This window comes from Lathyrus oleraceus, chromosome 5 (assembly GCF_024323335.1).
Source record: "Lathyrus oleraceus cultivar Zhongwan6 chromosome 5, CAAS_Psat_ZW6_1.0, whole genome shotgun sequence".
In the NCBI taxonomy this organism is placed as follows: Eukaryota; Viridiplantae; Streptophyta; class Magnoliopsida; order Fabales; family Fabaceae; genus Lathyrus; species Lathyrus oleraceus.
In genome coordinates this window covers 608,124,790-608,135,724 of record NC_066583.1, presented here as the reverse complement: position 1 = coordinate 608,135,724, position 10,935 = coordinate 608,124,790, and the positions used below count along the sequence as shown (strand labels likewise).

Genomic DNA, 10,935 nt, shown 5'->3' with positions numbered 1-10,935 from the left:
CCTCTAAGTCATCAAACCTGCTGAGCAAATCGGTGAACCGCTGGTCGGTTATTGCATTCCTCACTTCCTGTTATTGTTGCATTTGACGCATCAGTTGCATCACTTCGGTATTCTGTGCATGCATGGCATCAATAGCATCCATGATGTCATCATTAGTTGCTGGCCTTCTTCTTCGACGACGTCGGGAGGATGGACCAGTTGCATTATCAGAATGGTTAAGCGGGACTGACTGTTGTTCAAGACCTTGATCACCTTGCTCCATTTCTTCAAACTCGTTCGGGGTTGGGTTTGCTTGTGTAGGCTCGGTAGCTTCGGGAGCATTAAGGTCGTAGATGAATCGGTCGGGGTTGGTGACATCTGTGAGGGCAATGTTGGGTAAAACAACGCTTGAGACTTCTTGGTTATTCACCATAAGATAATACCTTCCGCCTATCCTATTTTTGATTAAGCGGCTGGAGCGACAATAGCTTATAACCATAAATAGGGGTGGGAGAGCTTGTAAATTTTGAAGTCGGTCCCCTAGATTCAAACCAAGTGCTATGGAGGTTATTAATCCTCCAATCACGAAAGGTTGGCGGCCTCTAGCACATAGGGTGCGGATATGGTGAAATAAGAAAGAAGCGGCGTTTACCTTTGTATCCATTGCAAAGACGCAGTGGAGGAAGAATAATTCCTTGGCATTGACTTTGTTGTTGTTGGGTCGGCCGAAAATGGTGTTTTGCAGAATGCGGATAAAATACCGGATGGTTGGGTTGTGTATGTGGGAAGCAAGTAGTACATCCCAATTATCGGTTTCCACACCGGATATTTTTCTAAAGAGATCGAAGGCGTTTATGGGCCAATGTGAGTTCGGGGGGATTCTTGGGTGGACTTGGTCTCCTACAGGGAATTGTAGCATGGCACTCAACTGATCTTGGGATAGTGAGTACTCGGTGTTGAACATGCGGAAAGTTGCGGTACCAGTTAAGTACTCGTCTTCACCGGTAGGAGTGTTGTATGAATAAGAACTTAAAAATTCTAAGGTGAGTGACGGGTAGGTAGGTTGATTGTGTGTGCAAAGAAAGGTTAAATCAGCAAGGCGGCGCATCCATTGTATACCTTGAAGTAATCCTAATTCTTGTAAACAATTTAAATCAGGATACCTGGTAGATACGACACCTCGCTGTTGGAAACGCTCGAACTGCTCCCTTTGATAATTATCATCTTCGAATCGGAAGATAATATTTTCGAATTGTTGGTTGCCCGCCATACTGATAAGTGGGTTGAAAGAATTAAAAGGAATGAAAAAATGGATTTTTTTTATAGAATGGTTTGTGGTGTATGAAGAAAGGTATGGTAGGTATTTATAGGAGAAGTTTTGGAAGTTGGAAGGGGAGTGGGTGAGAGAAAAATAAATGTGGGTGAATGTGAGTAAATGGGTGAATGAATGGGGAAGGTAAATGGGTGAATGAATGGGGAAGGGGAGGGGCAAAGGAATCGACACGACGGTTCAGCTCGAGGAAGTGATTTGTCATAGTAGTCATGTATTGCACAATTTCATGTCCCATCATATTTAACTCTTCTCTCATGGACGCTTGTTCTGACATCAGGGCTTGAATAGCAATGTTATAATCAGTTCCGGGCAATTGATGTTTAGGATCAGGTATTGCATATTCTGCGGACGGGATAGGACGAGGTGGAGAGGCAACATCATTGTAACCAGATGGTGTCTGTGGGTCAGACTCAGCATAAGAAACCTGGTCGTCACAAATCTCATAGTCTTGGATGGATTCAGTAGATCTAACAGGGGAAGGTGTTCCATTCAGGTTGTAGAGCCAGTTATTTCGGTTATGAACACTCGTCATCGGGCTAGGCAAGGTGAATAGGCAAAGAACTTGGTTGTTAATTATCAACTCAAATTCTTCAGGTCCAAGATTTCTGATAAACAAAGTGTTGAAGAGGAAAGGTATACTCATGGGCTCAATGCCACAGAAAGGACTCAAGTCAAGCATGGGTTGGCGTAATCCGATAGCATTACCAATCATGGTTATCAATCCCCCTATTTGAATTGGTGCTCGGTCATCCTGAATAAGGTGGTCAAAATTCGCCAACATATAAGTGGCACCATTCACTGAACGGTTCTGGGAAGCACAAAATATTATGAAGAGCTCATCACGAGATACTGTGGTATTGTTTGATTTCTTCCCAAAAAGAGTGTGTGCCAGGATTTTGTGGAAATAACAAAATGATGGGTTATGAATGTTTCCAGAAAGAAACTCATGTTCCTCAGGGTCGTCATTACCCGTCAAACTTCCCCAAAAATGTTCAAGCTCTCTATATTCAAAAAGGTCTTCTTGGCTCATGGTGAATGTATCAAAAGAGGTAGGGAACCCTAAAAGGTTAGTAAAGTCTTGAATATTAAATTGATACTCCATATTGAACATCCTGAACTGGATGAAACCTCTGCTTATTCCTTTTCCATGGCTTGGTAGATAGATCAGGGAGCTAAGGAATTCTAGAGTTAGCCTCCGGTAAGTGACAAATTGTCTTCGAGTAGGAGTGGTTTCCCATCCTATTTGACTCAGCAGATACATGACACTCTCTCTTAGTCCAAGGGCAGTCATTGCCCAATCATCAGCATAGAAACTAGGTAGCATCTCTCTCTCTGCTAGTTCTTCAAACTTTTGTTTCTGAGCTTTCCCTCTGAATTTGATACCCATACGATCAATTTGTCCCATCAGGTTAGTGTTAACTAAAGAAAAGAAAAACAAGAGTTTTAGTCAGGATTTGGCCAAATGCCGAAAGAAAAGAAGAAATATTGAATTAAAATAAAGAATACGAAGAATGAGAACTAAATAAAATTTTAAAAGAATAATCAAAGAAGAAATAAAAATAAAAATTTGTGGGTTGCCTCCCACGAAGCGCTTTGTTTAATGTCGCAAGCTCGACATAAAAACTATTAAATATAATCTATAAATTCTGGAGGCATTACGTCTAAGCGCAGGACTTGCGAATCTTCATTGTTCTCAGCATGATGATAATGTTTTAGACGCTGCCCGTTTACGATAAATGGTTCAATAGATTTTCCTTTAATTTCCACAACTCCACTAGGAAAGACATTGGTGATTTGGAAAGGGCCTGACCATCTAGAGCGTAGTTTTCCTGGGAATAACTTAAGTCTAGAGTTGAACAGAAGGACTACATCGCCTTGTTTGAAGGTTTTTCTTGATATACGTTTATCATGCCATTTTTTCGTTCTTTCTTTGTAGATTTTGGCATTTTCGTAGGCGTCTTGTCGAAGTTCCTCTAATTCGTTTATGTCAAGGATTCGCTTTTCACCAGCGGCCTTATAGTTTAAATTTAGATTTTTAATAGCCCAATAGGCCTTATGTTCTAATTCTACCGGGAGGTGGCAAGATTTTCCATAAATTAGCTTAAATGGGGTTGTCCCTATGGGAGTTTTGTAAGCGGTTCGATAAGCCCATAAAGCTTCAGGTAATTTTGATGACCAGTCTTTTCTTGATGTAGCGACTGTCTTTTCCAATATTTGTTTAATTTCTCTATTGGACACTTCCACTTGTCCACTAGTTTGAGGATGGTAAGGTGTTGCTACTCTATGCTTTACACCATACTTAAACAATAATTTTTCGAATATTCTAGATATGAAATGTGATCCTCCGTCACTGACGACTATTCTTGGGACACCAAATCTTGGGAAAATTATATTCTTAAAGAGTTTAGTTACTACTCGTGTGTCGTTTGTTGGAGAAGTTATAGCTTCAATCCACTTTGATACGTAGTCAACCGCCACGAGTATGTACTTGTTACCAAAAGAAGGTGGAAAAGGTCCCATGAAATCTATTCCCCACACGTTGAAAATCTCTACTTCCAAAATGCCTTTTTGTGGCATTTCGTCACGTCTAGATATGTTTCCTGTGCGTTGACACCTATCGCATTTCTTGACAGCATGATGTACATCTTTCCACATGTTTGGCCAATAAAGACCGGCTTGTAGGATTTTAGAGCAGGTCTTGGATGTACTTGCGTGTCCACCATAGGGAGCGGAATGACAATGTTGGATTATACTTTCTACTTCTTCTTCAGGTATACAGCGATGGAAAATACCATCGGGGCCTCTTTTGAAAAGTAAAGGGTCGTCCAAATAATAATGTTTTATGTCATGGAAGAATCGTTTCTTTTGTTGGTAAGATAAATTAGGTGGAACTATTCCGGCAGCTAAATAATTGACGAAATCAGCGTACCATGGTGTAACACATATAGCTAAGGTGGTCTCTACCTGTTTATCAGCTCTATTTTCTTCCAAAGTAGCTATAAGTTTATCGTACGAGAAATCATCGTTGATCGATGTTCTTTCCGGTTCCAGGTTTTCAAGTCTAGAGAGGTGATCTGCTACTACGTTTTCAGTTCCTTTCTTATCTTTGATTTCCAAGTCAAATTCTTGTAGCAACAAAATCCACCTTAGGAGTCTAGGTTTAGCGTCCTTTTTTGTTAAGAGGTATCTAATGGCGGCGTGATCAGTGTAAAAGATTATTTTAGCTCCGACCAAGTAGGAACGAAATTTATCTAGCGCAAATACTACTGCTAAAAGTTCTTTCTCGGTCGTGGCGTAATTCATTTGTGCTTCATCCAGGGTTCTACTCGCATAATATATGACGTGAAGTTTTTTTATCTTTTCGTTGTCCTAAGACAGCGCCTACGGCGTAGTCACTTGCGTCACACATTATTTCGAATGGTTCATTCCAATCTGGGGTCTGCATTATGGGTGCGGAGATCAATGCTTGTTTAAGTGTTTGAAACGCTCCTAAGCATTTACTGTCGAATATGAATTCAGCATCTTTCATTAATAGTCCGGTTAAAGGTTTAGTTATTTTAGAGAAATCTTTAATGAATCGTCGGTAGAAACCGACATGTCCTAAAAAGCTTCGTACTTCCCTCACAGTTTTCGGAGGTTGAAGGTTTTCGATTACTTCTATTTTGGCTTTGTCTACTTCGTTTCCTTTATTTGATATGATGTGTCCTAAAATAATTCCTTCTTGTACCATAAAGTGACATTTTTCCCAATTAAGTACTAGGTTTACTTTTACACATCGTTCTAGAACTCTTTCTAGATTTTCAAGACATTCTTCAAAACTTTGTCCGCATACGGAAAAATCATCCATAAAGACTTCCATGATGTTTTCGAGAAAATCGGCGAATATTGCCATCATGCACCTTTGGAAGGTTGCAGGAGCATTGCACAAGCCAAACGGCATTCGTCGATAAGCGAAGGTACCAAAAGGACATGTGAACATTGTTTTTTCTTGGTCATCAGGATGAATTGGTATTTGAAAGAAGCCTGAGTAACCGTCTAGATAGCAGAAATGAGAATGCTTAGCTAATCGTTCTAACATCTGGTCTATGAATGGTAAAGGAAAATGATCTTTTCGGGTTGCTTTGTTTAGCTTTCTGTAATCAATGCACATTCTCCATCCCGATTCGATTCGTTTGGTTATAGTTTCTCCTTTTTCATTTTCGATAACTGTTATACCTCCTTTCTTTGGTACTACGTGTATAGGACTAACCCATTTGCTATCAGATATAGGATATATGATACCTACCTCTAATAACTTCGTTACCTCCTTCTTCACTACCTCACTCAGGATCGGGTTTAATCTCCTCTGATGTTCCCTAGAAGTTTTACAGTCTTCTTCTAGCATGATGCGATGCATACAAATAGAAGGACTTATCCCTTTAAGATTGGTGATGTTGTATCCTAGTGCGGTTGGATATTTTCTTAGGATATGTAGGAGTTTTTCGGTTTCGAGTTTTGAGTCTAGGAATTCATATCTCAGATTTTTGGGAAGTGTTTTCAGGTCGAAGGTTGGTTTCTTAAGGCATTGCGTAGGATCCGGTGTTATTGCTAAACAATGGTTCAGTCTGTCTTCTACACGATAGTCAGACGATTTGTCATTTTCTAATTCTGTTTCTTTTATGCATTCATCAATGATATCCATGAAGTAACATGTGTCATCTATTGCAGGTGCTTTCAAAAATTTGGAAAGAATGAACTCAATTTTCTCTTCTCCTACTTCGAAAGTGAGTCGTCCTCGTTTTACGTCTATGATAGCACCGGCGGTTGCTAAGAAAGGTCTTCCCAATATAATGGGTGTAACTTCATCTTCTCTTATGTCCATAATTATAAAATCGGTTGGGATGTAGAATTGACCTATGCGCACGGGAACGTTTTCAAGAATTCCTACGGGATATCTAACGGAACGATCTGCTAATTGCACTGACATTTTAGTTGGTCTTAATTCTCCCATTACAAGTTTCTTGCATATGGACAAGGGCATAACACTGATACCGACTCCTAAATCGCATAAAGCTTTGTCTATGACAAATTTTCCTATGTGACAGGGTATAGAGAAACTACCAGGATCTTTAAGTTTAGGAGGCATATTTTGGATTATCGCGCTGCACTCAGCAATGAGTGTAACGGTTTCGTTATCTTCAAGTTTCCTTTTATTAGATAGAATTTCTTTTAAGAATTTAGCGTAGGAAGGCATCTGTGTAATAGCTTCTGTAAAAGGAATGGTGACGTTTAATTGTTTCAGTAGGTCAACAAATTTTTTAAATTGGCCCGCGTCTTTGGTTTTAATTAGCCTCTGAGGATAAGGGATAAGTGGTTTGTAAGGTGGCGGAGGTACATAAGGTTCTTTGTTTTCTACGGTTTCCTTATTACACTCTTCCGTTTCCTTAGGTTTACTTTCTTCCTCAGTTGGCTTTTTAGAGTTTTGGTTTTCAATTCTTGGATCAGATGGTCCTTCTACCTCTGTTCCACTTCTTAATATAATTGCATGAGCGTGGCTTTTTGGATTAGGTTGGGGCTGTCCAGGAAAGGTACCAGTTGGGGCAGCGATAGGCGCTTGTTGTTGAGCTACTTGTGAGATTTGTGTTTCCAGCATTTTGTTATGGGTAGCCAGGGCATCTACTTTACTTGCTAGTTGTTTAATCTGTTCGTTAGTGTGTACATTCTGGTTTAAGAAATCTTTATTGGTTTGCTGTTGAGAAGTTATGAAGTTCTCCATCATGATTTCCAAGTTGGATTTCCTACGAACGTTATTGTTAGATGTAGATGGGATCAACTTTTGATATCCAGGTGGTATAGCTGGGGCTTGATTTGGAGCTTGGCCTGGTGCGTATAAGGCATTGTTGCTCTTATATGAAAAATTAGGATGGTTCTTCCAATTTGAGTTATAGGTATGCGAGTAAGGATTTCCTTGTGCATAGTTCACCTGCTCTGCTTGGATTCCTGTTAGGAGTTGACAATTTGTAGGAGTGTGACCTTGGATTCCACAGACTTCGCAATTTTGAGTCACGGCAACCACGGTGGCTGGAGGTGATACATTTAAACTTTCAATTTTCTGGGCAAGAGCATCCACTTTTGCATTAACATGATCAAGGCTACTTATCTCGTACATGCCAGTTTTCGTTTGAGGTTTTTCTACCATTGTTCGGTCGCTTCCCCACTGATAATGGTTTTGGGCCATGCTCTCAATAAGTTGATAAGCATCAGCGTAAGGTTTGTCCATAAGCGCACCACCTGCGGCGGCGTCTATGGTTAGTCTCGTGTTGTACAAGAGACCATTATAGAAGGTATGAATTACTAACCAGTCCTCTAAACCATGGTGTGGACAAAGTCTCATCATGTCTTTGTATCTTTCCCATGCTTCGAAGAGAGACTCGTTATCTTTCTGTTTAAATCCATTTATCTGGGCTCTCAGCATAGCTGTTTTGCTTGGAGGAAAATATCGGGCAAGAAAGACTTTCTTCAAATCATTCCATGTGGTAACTGAGTTGGAAGGAAGAGACTGAAGCCATCTTCTAGCTTTATCTCTTAACGAGAAAGGAAAAAGACGAAGTCGAATTGCCTCTGAAGTGACACCATTAGCTTTAACAGTATCAGCGTATTGGACAAATACGGATAAATGAAGGTTTGGATCCTCGGTAGGATTTCCAGAGAATTGGTTCTGTTGTACTGCTTGTAACAACGAAGGTTTAAGTTCGAAGTTGTTTGCTTCGATTACGGGTGGAGCAATACTCGAATGCGGCTCATCTTGCGATGGAGCTGCGTAATCTCGAAGAGCACGAGCTGGTTCTGCCATCTCGGGTATCGGCGAAGGAAGAAGATTTTTAAGATCAACAATTTCGATTGGAGGAAGATTGTATGCATTACGATACTCTCGAATTCGTCGTAAGACTCAGAGATATCATTCAACCTCGTTGATTCGTAAGTAATACGGTTCGCCTTGTGAGCGAGTGTGTGGCATACAAATCAACGAAACACAAAAGGAAAAATAAAAATTGCCTTAGTCTCTACAGCGTAACAGAAGAGTTACGATATCGACTAATTAAAAGTCCCCGACAACGGCGCCAAAAACTTGATCGCGACTTTATGAGTCTATTGGGGTATTAACTGCAAGTGCACAGTCTAATCGCGTAGTAATAAAAGATATCGATCCCACAGGGACTTACGAATCGATATACCGTTTTCTAGGGTTACTTCGTAAAGCTAAGGCAGATTATACTTTGTTGATTAGGGAAAAAATAAAACTAAAATAATATCTAGATTAAATATCAAATAAGCGGATATCGGTATGTGGTTCGTCGTAATTAGGGAATCAAATCTTCGTTGGTTTCTTGGTTTTAAAATAAATCTCTTCAGTAGACACTATTGATTAAAAGCCTTATCTCAAACTCTCGCTCTGTCGAATAGACTATGACTTTATATTAACGTAGCTGTCACTAATTAGTTAAGTCCAAAATCACTTTTTGAAAACAATAGAATCTATAGAACCTCTTTTTATTAAAATAATAACCGTTTAAACACCCTCGTCTCAAACTCTCGCTCTGTTGACTTAGATTATATAATTAAACTTAAATGCTTAACTCTCGTCCTCACATTTAACCTTTAAAAATACTTTTTGAAAAAGATTAGAATTTAATTAACTCTAAAAATTGCTTTCGCCCTGATTTAGAATTAATGTCCAATTTACACTGTCCAGTTAAAAACTCAAACCGTCGTTCTATTGATTTTAACTTCTTTATGTCTTTTACTCTCGTACAAAAACTTTGGTATTAACCCTGTAAATTGAGACCATAAAAAGAGTGACTTTAATTTTAAATAAAATTGAACCAACTTAGTTTTGATTCCTTCATTCCGCTTACTTTACATACCGATATCTAAATTAATTAGCCGGACATGCTAAACAGGTCTAAACAATTATCATGCTTAAATAAAACCATATCAGGCAAACAATATAGATAAACAACAGTGCAGAGCATATATAAATTAAAACAATAAATTAAAGAACCTGTAAAATTGATAGGAATCTTGAACACTCCACCACAGACCGGTTGGATTTGTTCTTCACAATCTTCGATCAGACAGTAAAATAAAGGCGAAGGAATAAAATACTATGATCTAACGTAAGGTTAGACCCAGTAAAAATTACACAATAGTTTCCGGTGTAGAAACTATTGTGAGAAAATTAATTGAATGCTTGAAAGATTTACTGGAAAAGAAAAGAAATAAAAATTGCTAGGAAAGTAAAGTGCTGAAAGAATTAAAAAGGCAGTAAAATAAATGCAGTGCCAAAAACTGGAAAATTGAGAGAGACCGAGAGCTGCAGGGTTGGATCCTTGGATCTATTTATATTACTCCAATTTGTAACCGTTTCCTACAAATTCCTTCAGTAAGTAACCTTCACACTTCAATGAGTCAAACGGAAGAATAGGCTCAACGTGCCTCTGTTACGCGTCAAAAGCCAAAAATATAGGAGTGGAGTGTGACGTTCGTCACACCATGTGTTACGCTCGTAACACAAGGTAGCAGGGCGTGACGCTCGTCACACCATGCGTGGCGCTCGTCACAGCTTCAGCGCTTAGGCAATCTTGGGCTGGGCTTTAGTGGAATTTCTTCTCATCCTCTTTTTGCACCCCCTTTTCTTCCTTTTTCACTTATGCTTCAAATAAGTTACCTGAGATAAATAGAAGGGAAAATACCAAGTAATATCGAATAATATAAAATAAATCGAAACAAATAATAATATAATTTAATTAAATCGAGTCCAAAAATGTGATATTATTTCATGTTATCATTAAACTCAATAGTTGTTGACGTATGGCAGAATTTGTTTGATCAATTTGAAAGCATGAAGGGGGTCTGCCCCTTTGTGGCTCATCTTGCCCCAGTTTGTTGGGTCTTTGGAAACGCTCACCTTGAAAGTGAATTTGGAAACAACCTGCCATGAGACTACGTTGAGATGGCTTGCCCCAAGTGTTTGAAAATTGCAACGGTCCGAACTTGACTAACCAAATGTTGGAATAGTAGACTCTTGATTGACTGTCCTTTGGATAGTTGGACTAATTGAGCTCTGAGGTGGCTTTCCCCGGTCTGAGTCTTGAAACAAATTACTCTTGGCTAGATGACTCTTATGGTGATTAGCTCAAATTAACTGATGCTCAAAGTGATTTGCCCCTGACTAGACTTCTTTCACTTTATCAAGTTCCTCAACTGTATATGGTATTTCTTGATGCTAAGTGTTGACTTGCAAATAAGATTGTTCATTCAAAAATGGTAATTTTAATGCAGTGTTTATGCAAAAATTTGAAATCAAAATTTATTGATATGAACGGGTGAAATACAGTGAACGAGTCGTTGATAAGAACACAATGGTGATCAAGTCATTCACAGTATGCAAGTTGGTGCCATCAAATGATTAACAAAAAATCGTTTGGAGTCAAGTTAACACAACCTTGTTATAGTATGCTTTCAAAATAAACCCTGCCTCAATTAGGTCTTTTAAGGATTGTAACATGGTCTGGTTCACGGTTTTTGAAACAAAAGGATATAAGGCTCAAAATTTATTTTTTTACCCACCCCTTCTTCTTGAT

At 39.1% G+C, this 10,935-nt stretch overlaps 1 non-coding gene across 1 annotated transcript; it reads left to right on the top strand.

Moving 5' to 3' along the window:
* Positions 1–7,659: 7,659 nt before the first annotated feature.
* On the top strand, positions 7,660–7,766 carry LOC127090077 (small nucleolar RNA R71). The gene has a single exon (XR_007791611.1). It is a non-coding gene; the product is annotated as a small nucleolar RNA R71 (small nucleolar RNA).
* Positions 7,767–10,935: the final 3,169 nt, after the last annotated feature.